The 15,499-nt window shown below is 33.2% G+C and overlaps 2 pseudogenes; both read left to right on the top strand.

The window, feature by feature from the left end:
• Positions 1-1,300: 1,300 nt before the first annotated feature.
• Positions 1,301-4,832, top strand: LOC132062269 (wall-associated receptor kinase 2-like; annotated as a pseudogene).
• Positions 4,833-4,860: 28 nt separating this feature from the next.
• LOC132062270 (wall-associated receptor kinase 5-like) lies at positions 4,861-6,506 on the top strand (annotated as a pseudogene).
• The last annotated feature ends 8,993 nt before the right edge of the window (positions 6,507-15,499 follow it).

Consider the following 15,499-nt stretch of genomic DNA (forward strand, 5'->3'; position numbering starts at 1 on the left):
GTATGATCTGAAAATTAGGACGAATTGGAAGGGTAATACGGTAAATGGAATTACAACGAAGAAATGTGAATGATCAGAACTTACAACAACATGAATAGATATATCAATACGTATATAGAAATATAAATATGTACGTATAGGTAGAGAGAGAAAATTGATGAATTTAGGGTTTGAAAAGGGGAGGACTGAGTAAGGTTCATTTTCGTGGAAGAACCTTACTTTTTTGGGCGAAATTATGATTCATTTTTGTTTGATGTGAATTTTTATTTCATTAATAAGAAGTTTTGATTCTAGTAGCCTAATATATTGATTGACAGATCAGCAAAATTTGGTGGACCAGTAAGCCCTCCTCCCTTTTTTGACTCAAATCTTTTTTATTAGAAAGCAGTACTATATTGCCAAATGAACTACTTCTATAGGAATTCGAATGAGCCAAGCCCCAAAGCGTGAATGAGTCAAGCCTCAAAGCTGAATCAAATTGGTTTTTTCATTAACTGTTATGTTATTGATTGGCTTTATCTCTATAGCAGCTATTGGATTTTGGACTGATTGATTTTTAAGGCACTGAGAAATATGCATGAAAATCCAGTTGATTTTGTAGGAGTGTCTAATATACTATTTTTGAAGCCAAATTGTTTCCATCATTGTTGTGGACCAAAATATAATTTTTGAAAACGATTGTAAGTTACATACTTATATGACATATGGTGGTCAGATTAACTGTATATGTTGTAGGAGTCTTTCCTTGATTAAATCTTGTATACTATTTCAACAAGTACAAAGCATGACAATGACAACACTTACTCATTCTCACCTTCCTTCAAATATAAAAGTAGCCATTGACTGACTATTTTGTGGAAAAAAGAACTCTGCAGTACAAGATTCTCCATATAAAATTGGCTGAATGGAACAAAATATAACTTTTGAAAACAATTGTAAGTTACGTACTTATATGACATATGGTGATCAAATTACCTGTACATGTAGGAGTCTTTGCTTGATTAAATCTTGTATACTATTTCAATAAATACAAAGCATGACATTGTCAACACTTGCTCATTCTCACCTTCCTTCAAATATAAAAGCAGCCATTGACTGGCTATTTTGTGGAAAAAAGAACTTTTGCTCATTCTCACCTTCCTTCAAATATAAAAGTAGCCATTGACTGACTATTTTGTGGAAAAAGAATGCGAGCTTCTCCATATAAAATTGGCTGCATGTAAGTCTTGACCCTCTATTTCAATGACTTTGTCCTTCCAAACTTATCAATACCTATAAAAGGATCATTAATGGGCCGGGGAATCGAAATATCAAAAATCACAACAAACACATAATATATTCCTAGTCTCCTTTATCATGGCTCCTAATTATGTGATGATGGTAATACTTGATCTGATAACGTTGATGGTGATAATTTGCTCTTCACTATCTTTTGGTGCCATGCTACCAAGAATAGCCAAACCTAACTGCAATGGAAGTTGTGGCAATATCAGCATCCCTTTCCCATTTGGGATGACCCACGATTGCTCTCTACACCGTCAATTTCTTGTCACTTGTAATTACTCCTTTCAACCTCCCAAGCTTTTTCAAGGAAAGAACAATGTTGAAATCACAAGCATATCTCTCACTGGGCAACTTAAGGTCTTACAGTTTATATCCAGAGATTGTTATCATGATGGGATAAGGACGAACAGAACCACACCACAGATAAAATTACCATCAATGTTAACTGTGAACTCCACCGCAAATAAGTTCATTGCAGTTGGTTGTGACACATATGCCATTGTCCGGGGTAATTATAGGAAGGATAAGGATAATTCTACCATCAGACACCCCTACGTAACAGGATGCATGTCCATGTGCAATGGCATTGAGGATGTTACTAATGGCGGTGAGTGTTCTGGGGTTGGTTGCTGCCAGACATCCATCCCCAAGGGAGCATGGAAAGTCAACGTAAGACTAAGCAGCTATAATAATTATACTAATGTGACAAGCAGCCCTAGTAATAGTTGCAGCTATGCTTTTGTAGTCGAAGAAGCTGCTTTTAGCTTTTCTAAGAATTACCTCAGCAGTTTGCAGAACAAAGAGATGCTTCCTCTTGTACTAGATTGGGCAATTGGCCGAGAAACATGTGAAATAGCTAAGAAAAACTCAACAGCATACGCATGTAAGAGTCACAACAGTGATTGTCATGATAATTCAAACGGATATCGATGTTCCTGCATGCAAGGATATGATGGGGATCCATACTTGGAAGACGGTTGCCAAGGTATGTATATGTTGCTCTCTACGTATTTGTGAACCTCCTAATTAAATTTCTAATAGCACTATATATGTTTTAATTTAATTTAGTGGACTATTTTATTTCTATGTCGTTGTTGTGAGCTTCCTTACAGTAACTTGCAGGGCTTAAATATTTTTGAAAACAAACGAGATTCCATCAAAATTCATTTTCTCTATATTAGTTTTCTTTTTGCACTTATTATAACACCTTATAACCTCAAAATTAGCCCCCCGCTCCACCATTTACTTCTTTTTTTAGTTCAGCTGAATTTTGAAATGAAATCAAATTTTCTGCAAATGAATATTTTACGTTATCTAACTTTTGTGCTCTATGAGTACTGCAGATATCGACGAATGTATAGATCGAAACCGGTTATAGGTGTCTTGAAAATGCCATTTGCAAGAATACGAAGGGAACTATACATGCACGTGCCCTCCAGATTTCAGTGGTGATGGTACTGAATGCAATCCTGACAATCCTCAGAAAAAAGTTCGTGATAATCTTGTTATAGGTACCTTTCTAAACTTTTTTGAAATCCCACAGGCAACAGGTTAATTGTAATCCTTAGTTGTTGTAGATGCCTATCAAACAGTTTCTTGCACAACTAAACAGAAAAAGAAATCACAGATATGTGACGAGAATATCTATGACAGAGTTGTGATAGTTTTTTGATGGAATTCGTGAATGGTAATGGAATTCCTGGAAGATTTGTGATGGTTTTGTATCTACTGATGCTCAAATTTATGATGGATTCTTCCGTTACAAATATTGTTTTTTCTTGTAGCATAAAATCAGGTTAGCATAAGTTGGAATTCACGTAGTAGTATAGTACTTTGCTTGTTTTAAAATCATGCTGATAATTCTTTGTTTCCATATAAGTTTCTTGTAAAATTGGTTATTTTGCAACTTAAATTTAAACATTAAAAAAAATTACTGTGTCAACCAGACGAGTCAACTAAAGACTTAACTAGGTATTTTCTTCTGTTGCCAGCACATAACAACTAAGTAAATTTTGGCAAACTGTTATGATCAATAAAAGACTAATTGAACATAACAAGTTCTTAATTCTTTCACTGAATATAACAGATTTTGAAATAGGTAACAATTTTATTTTCACGAAACACATCTGATGCAGAGAAAGAGTTCATTCATGTTGACCCCATATGTGTGTATATTTTTTATTCTAAGTTATCTTATATTGCAGGTGTCACAGTAGGAGTTGCTTTTCTGGTTCTTATAGTTAGTGGCTGTTCATACACTGGATTCCAAAGGAGAAAGATGTTAATGATGAAGAAGAAGTTTTTCCAAGAAAATGGTGGACTAGTTCTGCAGCAACGACTCACAGGGCAAGAGGGATCAAGTAATAATACAACAAAGATTTTCACAGCTGAAGAGCTAGAAAGGGCAACTAATGACTTCGACAAAGATAGAGTTATTGGTCAAGGAGGTTATGGAACTGTGTACAAAGGATATCTGAAAGACAATCGCACCGTTGCCATCAAGAAGTCTAAGGTAATTGATCGCAATCAGATTGAGCAATTCATAAATGAAGTCATTGTCCTCTCCCAAATCAACCATAGAAATGTGGTTAAGCTCTTAGGTTGTTGCCTAGAGACAGAAGTTCCACTATTGGTTTATGAGTTCATCAACAATGGAACACTTTCTGAACAATTACACGATAAAGTAAAGGCCTCTAGTCTTTCTTTGGACATTCGTCTGAGAGTTGCTGCAGAAACTGCTGGAGTACTTTCTTACTTGCACTCAGCCGCTTACCCTCCTATCATTCATAGAGATATCAAGTCTGTCAACATTCTTTTAGACAAATCCCACACAGCCAAAGTGTCCGATTTTGGAGCATCCAGGTTGGTTCCTGCTGATCAGACAGAGTTATCTACATTGGTTCAAGGAACTCTAGGATATCTAGATCCTGAATATTTGCAAACAAATCAACTAACTGAAAAAAAAGTGATGTATACAGTTTCGGAGTAGTGCTTGCAGAGCTCCTAACTGGTAGAAAAGCTCTATGTTTTGATAGACCAGAGGAAGAGAGAAGTCTAGCTAAATATTTCATATCTTCAGTGGAGAAGGATCATTTGTTTGATATTCTAGACGACAATATAGTCTGTGATGAACGAAATAGAGGGCAACTGAAAAGTGTTGCGATGCTTGCACAGAGGTGCTTAAATGTTAAAGGGGATGATAGACCCACAATGAAGGAAGTTGCAGCAGAATTGGAAGGTGGATCGAGATTGAAGCACTCGTGGGCTCAAACTGATCAAAATTCGGAGGAGATAGAGTCCTTACTGCAGGGTACTGAGCCATTGGGATTTGGATATGAATATAGTGAACACGGTATTCATATTGATAGCATAACGAGCCATATAACTTTACCACGTCCTGGAGGAAGGTGATTGGTCATGCATGCACAGGTTCAACATGGTTTTCTTTCTCTTTTAGGCACGTTAGAAATAGTATTTAATTAGATTTAGTTTTATCTTTTTCATTTGTCCAAAGACAATAAATTTTAGTAACAAATTGCCTAGTGTAGTTATTTATGTAAATTTTGGCAAACTGTTATGATCAATAAAAGACTAATTGAACATAACAAGTTCTTAATTCTTTCACTGAATATAACAGATTTTGAAATAGGTAACAATTTTATTTTCACGAAACACATCTGATGCAGAGAAAGAGTTCATTCATGTTGACCCCATATGTGTGTATATTTTTATTCTAAGTTATCTTATATTGCAGGTGTCACAGTAGGAGTTGCTTTTCTGGTTCTTATAGTTTGTGGCTGTTCATACACTGGATTCCAAAGGAGAAAGATGTTAATGATGAAGAAGAAGTTTTTCCAAGAAAATGGTGGACTAGTTCTGCAGCAACGACTCACAGGGCAAGAGGGATCAAGTAATAATACAACAAAGATTTTCACAGCTGAAGAGCTAGAAAGGGCAACTAATGACTTCGACAAAGATAGAGTTATTGGTCAAGGAGGTTATGGAACTGTGTGTACAAAGGATATCTGAAAGACAATCGCACCGTTGCCATCAAGAAGTCTAAGGTAATTGATCGCAATCAGATTGAGCAATTCATAAATGAAGTCATTGTCCTCTCCCAGATCAACCATAGAAATGTGGTTAAGCTCTTAGGTTGTTGCCTAGAGACAGAAGTTCCACTATTGGTTTATGAGTTCATCAACAATGGAACACTTTCTGAACAATTACACGATAAAGTAAAGGCCTCTAGTCTTTCTTTGGACATTAAGTCTGAGAGTTGCTGCAGAAACTGCCGGAGTACTTTCTTACTTGCACTCAGCCGCTTACCCTCCTATCATTCATAGAGATATCAAGTCTGTCAACATTCTTTTAGACAAATCCCACACAGCCAAAGTGTCCGATTTTGGAGCATCCAGGTTGGTTCCTGCTGATCAGACAGAGTTATCTACATTGGTTCAAGGAACTCTAGGATATCTAGATCCTGAATATTTGCAAACAAATCAACTAACTGAAAAAAGTGATGTATACAGTTTCGGAGTAGTGCTTGCAGAGCTCCTAACTGGTAGAAAAGCTCTATGTTTTGATAGACCAGAGGAAGAGAGAAGTCTAGCTAAATATTTCACATCTTCAGTGGAGAAGGATCATTTGTTTGATATTCTAGACGACAATATAGTCTGTGATGAGCGAAATAGAGGGCAACTGAAAAGTGTTGCGATGCTTGCACAGAGGTGCTTAAATGTTAAAGGGGATGATAGACCTACAATGAAGGAAGTTGCAGCAGAATTGGAAGGTGGATCGAGATTGAAGCACTCGTGGGCTCAAACTGATCAAAATTCGGAGGAGATAGAGTCCTTGCTGCAGGGTACTGAGCCATTGGGATTTGGATATGAATATAGTGAACAGAGTATTCATATTGATAGCATAACGAACCATATAACTTTACCACATCCTGGAGGAAGGTGATTGGTCATGCATGCACAGGTTCAACATGGTTTTCTTTCTCTTTTGGGCACATTAGAAATAGTAATTAATTAGATTTAGTTTTATCTTTTTCATTTGTCCAAGGATAATAAATTTTAGTAACAAATTGCCTAGTGTGGTTATTTATGTATCCTGGTAATTTTCTACATATTTTTATGCATTTCTTACACTTGAACGGTTCAATTTAATTCATTTGTTGCTCAACGCTTATTTTGCATGTGTTTTTGGTGCAAGGTTGTTAAAGTTAGAAAAACGACAACTTTCTAAGGAATTTTGTACTTCGATATATAATAATACAAAACTAAAAACAGTTATGACAAAGAAAAAGATAGTTTCTGCTCTCAATTTGTCATATTCAGAGTTAAACACAATTTAGAAAGTAGTTATTAGTGTTTTTTTTTAAATAAATTAAAAGTAGTAATTATTTATTAAATAGTAGTTTCTAATGATGCATGACTTAAGGGCAGAGTAAACTACTTCGAGAAAGGAAGAAAAAAGTTCAATTCTATCTATGTAGATCAAACCAAAAGCTTTTTAGTAGACAAAAAAAAACTCTCAATACATAGAAGTGCTATTTTTTATGTTGTGTCTTGATTTCTCGAACTTCTTGGCATCTAAAACATGCTCAACAAATTTATGAGATAGATTTGCTATCCTGCAGAAGAAAGATAAGATGAAAAGTAAGTGAATTGAGAATTAAGTTTCACAAGCATAGACATGAATTATATAAAAAACATTAACATCAAGAAAATCTGAGGAAGCCTATTAATTCCAGCAATTGAAATTAACATATAAAATTCAAATAACATAAATTGTAAATTGGGTAAGTTATTTTTATAAAGAAAAGTAGAGGTGTTTAATATGAATTGTCTCTGTAGACAACACAATGTTTGCGTGATAAAATTACTCGACTGCTATATCACCCAATATATTCACCATAAGAGTTGTCTTTGAGTAGAAGTCTTAACCTATTCAATTTGAATAGGAATGAATTTTGTTAGTTATTTACCATAATTCTAGCTTGGTACAATTTTAGTAGAAATCAAACGTCAAATAAAGAAAAAATATAATGATTATTTTTTTGCTGATTTTCCAATATAGTTAATGTATGAATCGTATCCTTGAGCAGAAGTCGTCCTAAAAGAAAGGCTAAAAATTAGGCACAAAAATTTTAGGTTACAGTGAAATTTTCTTGGGAAGAAAAAAAAAGAACATGGACTCTTAAAAGGAAAAAAAAAGAACGATCCTATGAAGTTTGTACTTGTAAATGACTTTGATTTGATAACCAAAATGTGGTTGGTTTTGAACTCCAAAATATTAGGGGAATAATTACATTTTTATTTACAAATAAATATTAAGAAAATAGTAAATGACTATTTTGTCTATTACTTGAGTCTTGAATGAAGGAGCAAAAGTTGATCAACGTTTAAAAGTCCTTATTATTTTTAATATAGATATATAGATTATACCTATCTTTAATTTAGGAACAAATCCAAAAATTTCTAACTTTATTTCTTAAGCTCGTGTGAGTCGAAATAAGGCATGAGAAATTGGGACCCCGAGAAGGAGTAACGGACAATGGAGTAGCTCTTTTTTCCTTTATATTTTTTTTTTTGGCCAAATACACAAATTGACCCTATTTTTCACTAGTAGTATTTACGATTTCAAGTAAAGCTGCCTATTAGACATTCTAACATGATTTAAAGCGTGCATTAAATACTCCTACATTTTTTAAAATATCAAACTGCTCAGATGCGTGAATATCACTCTCTTTAAAGCGGGAGACAAGACCAATAAAGAAATTACAACATTAGCAAAACACAAAATAACACTAATGTAAATTTTAAAAAGGTTAATATTTGCATAAAAAAGAAGAAAAGAGGGGGTGGAGGGGATTGGGATCCAGTCCAGTACTATTCGGTTAATGACTACCTAAGATCATGCCACATCATCAAAATTGAATCTGATGGCTCTAATTTATTTGTATTAAATTAAAGTATACTCCATAAAAGATAATTCATCATTGTTCTGTTTCTCTTTCCCACCTATGTCTATATCATTCCTAGCTATTGAGGACATCTTTCAAACGCTCCATCATTTTGGTAGTTTGCTTAGCTATTGGGGTCTTTGGCTGGGAAGGTGAACTTGCTCAAGACACCATGTTACCAGAGGCGAATTCAAAATTTTAGGAAGATGGTTCACCATTTTAAATAAAATTAAAAATAAATAAAAGGAAGTGCATTTAGTTGAATTCGATCCCACGAGCTTAAGGGATTAAATCTGGCGCTTAACCATTGTTCCACTCAGTCTAGTTTGACCATGTGTTCCTTCGATTAATATTAGATATATTTTACGAATTATATACATAATATACCGAGCTTAGTCGGATGACCATGTATTCATGTGATCCATTTTTTATGCATAAATTCGCCCCTGCATGTTACAATTTTAAGTTATAGCCTTGTGGCTTTCTATCTTCACAATCTTAAAGGTGGATGTAATTTAGACCAATAATTTATGTGGTTGGTTTTATAACTGTTAATGCTTGTCTGTTTTTCCTTTTTATTCACACTTTACTGTGTTTGATCGTTGCTTCTCAAAGGGCGAATATGAGTACAAGAAGTACAACAGTCCCACCAACCTTTTTAATATGCTTCTCCATTGCGAAGCAATCTCACTGGTTTCTAAAGGAAGAAGATGCTTAATTGGGGCCATTTTTTGAAATCATAGATTTGAAGGAAACAGAGGAGAGAGGTAGGAAAGAGAAAAGGACAATGGGGAATTATCTTTTGTGTTTTAATTTAATACAAATAAATTAGAGTCATCACATTCAATTTTGATAGATGTGGCATGATCTTAGATAGTCATTGAACAATACCTGACCAAATATTACCGGATTGGATCCCAATCTGGGTGGAGGGGGAGCGAAAAATTAAGACGGAAAAGGGCAAAAAGATATCCCTTCCCTAATGTATTGAATCTATTGTCCTTTCACTTATTAGATTCTGATTACCCTTAACATTAATTATTTATTTCTTTGATAAAAAGTTACCCTTTCTTCCACCTATTTGATCCCTATTGCCTTAATGTTAGTTTTTGGATAAAAATGCTCCTTTTTTAACGTCATTACGAAACTACACATCTAAAACTTTAATTAAATGGTGACACTGATTTATTGGTCCAACATGACCTCAACCATAAATAACCTAACTCATCAAGGTTGATCTAAAATAACTAGAATCATTGCTCATACCTAATTCCTTTGATGCTTCATGTTTGTGACCGGATGGAACCAAAAGACAACAATATGTTATTGAAAAGATGTGAACCCTCCACCTCAACCGTTGAATACATAAAGTTAATCAAATGAGCTAGCCCTTACCATGTTTAGCCGGAATCATTAGGAGTTATAATACATGTATAAAACTTGACATTCGTTCGTTATACATTAGTTGGTTATATTTTCTTACCCCCATAAAATTTCATGAGTTATACATTGTTCCATACTATGTTTTTTTGTGTGTTTATATAAATAATACTCCCTCTGTCTCAAAAAAATTGGCATGTTTCGAATTACAAGAGTCAAACTAACTAATGTTCGGTGTGAATTCGAACATATAATCTCTATTTTCTTGAAAATAAAAATTACATATTTAAACAACTACATAAAAAGTACTATAAGTCACAATTGTTAACAATTCAAATTATTTAAAAATTATTTATTGTCAAAGAAAACATCCTTTGACTTTTGAAATAGTAACCATGAAAATCTTTTTTGGGACGGAGGAAGTACTTGTATAAGTTATGTAGGAATATATACATTATGTTATGTTAAGCAAAAATATGAAATAAAAATAGAGTAAAATATGATTATATATGGATTAAACAATTGAAATGACAAATAGTAGTAGTCAAATATTAGAGTTGGACTCCATGACAACACCAAACCTAAACAACTAACATAACAATACACAAAATATACGAACCAACCCTATTTTAAAAAAAAATTGATTTATTATAACTAAAAGTTTATTAATTCAAATATTAATTCAACAGGTTATAGTTTTATGGCAGTTTTTCTTTCGCCAAATAAGGCAGGGCTTTTGTTATTAAGGTAGCTTTTCTTTTGTTAAAAATAAGCAGGTTTGTATTAGGAACTAACTATCAAAGGGAAATTTTACACATATGGAACAACTAAAAAAATAATTTATATAAGGTAAGATCTCAATTGATTTGAATAATCAAAATTTAGTCGATTTCAAAGTTCTAAATATTAAAAAAATAATTAAATAACTATTTTGTCTAGTGCATAATTAACTTATTAAATAGTAAAAAAGGATATTTGTATTCACCTTAAAAATACATGGAAACAACGTCCTTTGCCACCTCGAGTTAATGTTTAATGATGATTGACATAACTCTTTTTCCTGAGATCGGGTAACCAACATATCATCTCTAATATTCATGATAATCTAACTTATTTGACCATAAGCGGTCAATCAAATTTCAAGCATATATATATATATATATATATATGTATATCAATGATTGATTCGGAAAGAAAAAATACAATAATAAAAAAAAGATGCTCATCAAATACATCGTGAGTCAAAATGACAATTTTCTAAGGAATTCTGTACTTTGATATATAATAATACAAAACTAAAAACAGTTATATTGACAAAAATAAAATAAAAAATAGTTAGTTTATGCTCTCAGTTCATCATATTCAGATTTAAACACAATTTTGAAAGTAGTTATTACTATTATTATTTTTTTGAAAAAAGTAGTTATTAGTTTATTAAATAGTAAATTTGGTTAATCACAGTATTATTGTAGTTTCGAATGATGCATGACTTATAAGAGCAGAGTAAACTACTTCGAGAAAGGGAAAAAAAAATTTCAATTCATTACCGTTATTTGTGCAGATCAAACCAAAAGCTTTTTAATTATACAGATAAAAGTTAGCTTCAAGGTGGTTTCAAATTAATTAATGTTCATTTGACGTCGAGATAGATGAAGCGTTCATTAAAATCTATAAACATATATTTATATAAAGTAAGGCGCGCAAAAGAATACTGACATGACTCCTCTCAAAAGTTAATATTTGATTTATCATTTTCCTCTAATTTGTCTAAGTTTTCTCCTGGAGTTCGTAATTATGATTATATAATTTTGATGTAAATATCCGGTATGAATAAATTTTCAAAGTTTTCTTTGAAGCAAAACCTTTGACATTGAGTTAGCGGGTGAAATTAAAATAGTGGCAAAGCCGCGACAACGAAAAGTGATAAATTGTATAACATATCTCTTTTTTTTTTTTTTCCTCTTCTTCACATGTTTTTGTACTTAATCATTTTCGTGTTATTTCCTTGCTACAGAAAAGGAAATAATGTATTTTTTGTGATTAAGATCATTTTCTATCATTACATTAAGAACTGTAACAGATTTCTTAGGATAAGCTTTTCTTTTTTTTTTTTTTTTTAAAGGCAAGGTTACTGGATTAGTGGATCCAGTGACTACTTTATTAACTATTTAATTCATCCAACAAAATAAAAAGGTCCAAAGCAAAAAAATAAAAAATAACAAAAAGCGAAAGCCAAGTTTATATGCTTGTTGTTGATGTCGTTGGTTGTTGATTCCTCTGCTATTTACTTTGTCCACTTCTTGTTGCCATTTTGTGTTTTGTGTTGTTAATATTAGGATAAGCTTACTTTTAGATTTAGATACTTAGTTTTATGATATCCTATTTCTTTTATATTAAGTTATTTCTCAAACGTACCATTTCGGACTTCAACTCCCAGGTCATCCTCTTTCATTTGTTTTTTCACAGATCGACATAGAAATTAAGGGCCTGTTTGGCCATGATTTTTTTTTTTTTTTCCTTTTTTTCTCGGAAACGTTTTTACTTTATTTGGAAATCACATTTGGCCATGGAAATTTCAAATACAAATTGTATTTGGAATTTGAAAAACTAAAAAAACTTGTTTTCACTTTCAATACATTCAAACAATGAGAATATTAACAAAAGCTATATTTAAGCAAACTAAATGCATTTCCGGCTAAAATCTGCAAATAAAGTGAAAAATATTTGATTTCCATGGCCAAATACCTACTAAAACTTACGGAAATGGTACTAAAAAGGAATAAGAAAAATGAGCAGCCTTTCAAAAAAAAAAAAAAAAAAAAAAGGGGAAAACATGGCCGGTGAGGGTGTCCCCACTGGTTCTTTTATTAATATCTCAAAAGAAATAAGTCCAAAAAATAAGTAAAGCAGCAAAAAGAAAAAAAAGGTCCAGAAAAAAAAATGAAATAGGAAAGTAAAGAAGTTCAATACAATAATCTCAAATTGTATTAAAATTATTGATACAAACGTACTAAATTCAGCATTCTGTAACTTATACCATATGTTCTAATCTACTGTATAGCTTAGATTTTCTTAAATCATTGATGCCTTCTTGTATTCATCCTTTTGGTGAGATTAGTGTAATTCGCAATTGACATACTTTTTCTCCTTGCCTTAATTGTTGCAAGATTTAGAAAATCTATCTTATAGATCAGATCAAAAGGTTCTAGATCCATCAAGACGGTTGAGAAATCAATAATAAGATGATCATCTACTACAAGCTTGTGACTCTTAGTTTGATTGCACAGATAAAGCCTAAGGTAACGTATTGAATTTTCTTCTGCGTGCACATATAATATCTTTTAATGTATTGAATTTACAAGACTTATCAGAAAGAACAAAGTATATAAAAAAAATAAAAGGATAATCTTGAATATAAAATTCAAATATTAAGGGAACTTTTATGAATTAATTTAAACGTCATTATCGGATTCCTTGGGTGTTGTCACTACATTGATGCAATAGTTGAATTCAATAAAATTGCATATCTTCTAAACCCGCAAACACAAATGATCAGTCAATTGTAATGTATTCGTAAGTGTAAATAACTTTATGTATGAGGTAACGATATATTATTGTATCTGACCTAGTATCTCTCTGTAGACAATGTATTTGGTGTATGTTCCTTTTCGCCGCTTCGGCTGCTCTGTCATGACCAAAACGTTTGTTGTTGACATTGATATTCCCCTTGAGAGTGCTACTGTTACATCTCGAAAATTCTGAATTTATTGCCTCGTGAGTAGACTAATGTGAGTTTAAGATGAACATGAAGTCCTTACGAGATTAAAGAGAGTATTAGATAGCTTAAAGGGCGTACCATAAGATTTCGAAGTCATATGGATATGTGAGACTAAGTTTGTTAAAGGAAGTGGATGTAAGTCATGTTTGGAAGGGTTTTCGCGATAGTTGATTTGATACGTATTTAGTGATGTCTTGAGGGGCTTCTATAGGGCTTATTGTATGGTTAATGAAGTCTTATATAAGTGCCAAGAAGGTTCCACAAGGATTGGAGGTCAAACGAATCAACGAAAATGATTTTGGAAAAAGACGAGTTATACGACCACTTATACGGTCCGTATAAGGGTCCGTATAACAGTTACAGTGAAGGGTCATCACTGATGATATTATACGGTCACTTATACGGACCGTATAACTGTCCGTATAAATCCCGACGGACAACTTTATTTTCTTGTTTTAAATAGGTGACCTAAGTTCTATTTTTCATTTCCCATCTTCTCCACAACTTTTGAGAGCTCTAGAATATTCCACACACCTCATCAACACAAATCCAAGAGAGACTAAAGATCAAGAGGCAAGAATCAAGATATCCATGTGTTAGAAGTCTTGGTAAGGTTAGTACACTTCAAGAATTCTTTGGGTAGTGAAGCTAGGGTTTCCATATAAGTTGATAGCTTGCTCCAAAGCTCATTCTTATGAGATAAGAGGTTAGTTTTCATGCTTATTTCATTTTATTAAGAATGCTTAGTTGTTGCATAACTTGGGTGAAAGGAGAAAGTAGAAGATGAGCTCTAAATGTAGTTTTCATGATGTTTTTGAGTAGCAAGCTAACTTCAGTCATGATTCTTAGTATGATATGGATATAATCTTGTTATAAAAGGTAATAATAATGATGAGGAAGCATTGTATGAAAATGTGCTAAGGGTTGGTGTGAAGTTGTTAGTATAAGTTGAATATGAGAATGAATTTTGAAGATTTAATGGAATGTGATTACCTGATTATGATATTGTGGATGTTATTATGGATGTTTGGGAGTTGTTTTTTAATATGGTGGAAGACGATGAAATAGGGGAAATGTTGCCTAATTTTCGTTAACTCATGAATTATTCTAGTTTGAATTTAAGAGTATCTTTAAGGCTTAACCATGGTATGAATCCTTCTAAATGTAGATTTTCTAAGCTTCGACGGTGAACGTTAAGTAATTAAGAAGACAAAGAGGTATGTAAGGCTAACCCTTCTTTCATTAAGGCATGATCCCATTACTATAGACCTTCACATGAGTTCCGTAATGTCTTCCAAAATGACTTCGTCCCTAGAATTACTAAAGCTCATGATTCTTGGTATTCTCGCGATACCATTGGTCCCATCCTATGATAGTTGATCCTCTAGAAGGATATAATGAAAATGATGATGACGATGATAATGTCGAGGACATGTATGTACTCCCATGTATACATATTTATATATTAAAGTATGACTACTAAGAACACCGAGCTTATATGGCGGGTATGATATTTATTGCGCGCGCGCCTTTGCGGTTGGGTCCAGATAACACTGAGCCTTGGTAGGGCCAGGTATGTTGTTATATCCCGTATTTTGTACGTTGGGACATTCCGGGTTAACCATGAAAAGTTAGGGACAAGACTATTCCGGGATGCGAGTTTGAGATTTTTGACCTTCGATTTTATTTTAAGGCATAAGTTGCTTATGATTTTGTTGGCATGAAATATTATGGAAAATTCGGGGTTAAAAGCGAATTATGAAAGTTGTTAAATTTTCATGAAATGGCCAAGTTTGGCCGTGGGAGGTGGTGTGGGTCCCACCCTTGGTTGGCCAAATTTGACTAGTCAAGCTATGAAGGGTGTATGTGATTACTTTACAATTGTAGGGACTAGAAGTGACAAAAATAATTCTTGAAGGGGCATAAGGTGGCCGGCCAAGAGATGTGGGCCATAGGGCCACTTGTGCAAATTTTATATGGACATAAAAGATGACAAGTTAAGTCATCTTTATCATTTTTCATCTCCTAGAAATTTCAAGAGACTTGGAGGAGAATGGCAAAGGCCATTCGGCCATAGAAGAGAAAAAGAG

Source organism: Lycium ferocissimum, chromosome 7 (assembly GCF_029784015.1).
Source record: "Lycium ferocissimum isolate CSIRO_LF1 chromosome 7, AGI_CSIRO_Lferr_CH_V1, whole genome shotgun sequence".
Taxonomy (NCBI): Eukaryota; Viridiplantae; Streptophyta; class Magnoliopsida; order Solanales; family Solanaceae; genus Lycium; species Lycium ferocissimum.